This window comes from Nannospalax galili, unplaced genomic scaffold (genome assembly GCF_000622305.1).
Source record: "Nannospalax galili isolate Female #2095 unplaced genomic scaffold, S.galili_v1.0 scaffold329, whole genome shotgun sequence".
Lineage (NCBI taxonomy): Eukaryota > Metazoa > Chordata > Mammalia > Rodentia > Spalacidae > Nannospalax > Nannospalax galili.
The window spans coordinates 713,946-715,740 of NW_008360321.1; positions in this window are offsets into that span (position 1 = coordinate 713,946).

Here is a 1,795-nt window from a genome sequence, read left to right on the forward strand (position 1 = left end):
GACATCATTTTAAATGGAGGAAAAACTGGAAGCATTCCCATTGAAATCAGGAACCAGACAAGGCTTTCCACTATCCCCACTTCTCTTTAACATAGTACTTGAAACTCTTGCAAGAGCAATAAGACAAGAGAAGGAAAATAAAGGAGTAATAATTGGAAAAGAAGAGATCAAATTATCCCTTTTTGCAGATGATATGATATATCTAAGGGGACACCAAAAATTCCACCCAAAACTCCTAGAAATTATTAACACATTCAATAAAGTGGCAGGTTACAAAATTAACCTACGAAAGTCTATAGCCTTTCTATATACCAATGAAAAGCTATCAGAGAAAGAGCACATGGAAACATTCCTGTTCACAATAGCTGCAAAAAAATTTTTTTTTCAGTGTAAACCTGACCAAAGACATTAAAGAGCTCTACAATGAAAATTTTAAATCTTTAAAGAAAGAAATTGAGGAAGACATCAGAAGATGGAAGGACCTCCCATGCTCATGGATTGGAAGAATTAATATTGTGAAAATGACCATGCTACCAAAAGTCATATATAGATTCAATGCAATGCCAATCAAAATCCCCATGACATTTTTTTCACAGAATTGGGAAAAACTATCCTCTACTTTTTTTTAAGGACCATCTAGTCTGTGTTCCCTAAATGTTCTTGGGTGTGGGTCTATATCTGGAGCCTGTTTAACTTACCTGGTGTCATACCCTTAAAGAAAACTGATTCTTCCTTCCCTAGCAGATATCAGCAGCTATCAGTTCCTCAGGTCAGGGTTTCTTGCTTGCTGCCCGCCCTTTCCATTCTGGGTTTCTGTCTGGCTTGGGTTTAACAGGACTTACATATCCTGTCACAAGAGCTGTGGGTTCACGTTTGCAACTGCCTTGTTGTGTCCAGAAAACACAGTTTCCTTGGATTCATTCACCACTTCTGGCTCCTACAGTCTTTCTGCCCATCTCTTCTGTAATGATCCTTCAGCCTTGAGAGGAGAGAATATGTTACAGGTATCCCATTTAAGGCTGAGTGTGGAGAGCCACAGCCTCCGCTGCCATTACAAGATGGCGCCGGTATCCGACAAGAGCTGTGGGTTCACGTTTGCAACTGCCTTGTTGTGTCCAGAAAACACAGTTTCCTTGGATTCATTCACCACTTCTGGCTCCTACAGTCTTTCTGCCCATCTCTTCTGTAATGATCCTTCAGCCTTGAGAGGAGAGAATATGTTACAGGTATCCCATTTAAGGCTGAGTGTGGAGAGCCACAGCCTCCGCTGCCATTACAAGATGGCGCCGGTATCCGGACCTTCTTAATAGTAAACATCCTGCTGCACCCATAAGGGGCGTGCACAAGAGCCTGCTCTCCCTCGCCTCCTCCCGTGGCGTGATCTCCAGCAACCAATCCGCTTCTTATACGTCATAGATGGGACCTTTAGACTATATAAGCAACCGCTCTCCCGCTTCTCGGCGTCTTCGGTCTTTAAGCTTCTAAGAGTGTAAGATGCGCATACAATAAACTGCTGCAGAAGGATCCTGACTTGTCCTCCCGCGTCGTTCTTGCCGGCGAGACGGAAAGCGGTCGGGGACAGTTAAGAACACTGTCTGCTCTTGCAGAGGACCTGAGTTTGATTCCCAGCACCCACATGGTGGCTAACAACCATCTCTTACTCCATTCTAGTGAATCCAATGCCCTCTTCTGACCTCCTTGGCATTGCACTACACGGGTGCTCTTACATACATGCAGACAAAACACTCATACACATAAGATTAAAAAAAAAAACAAAAATTAAATTTTTAAAAAG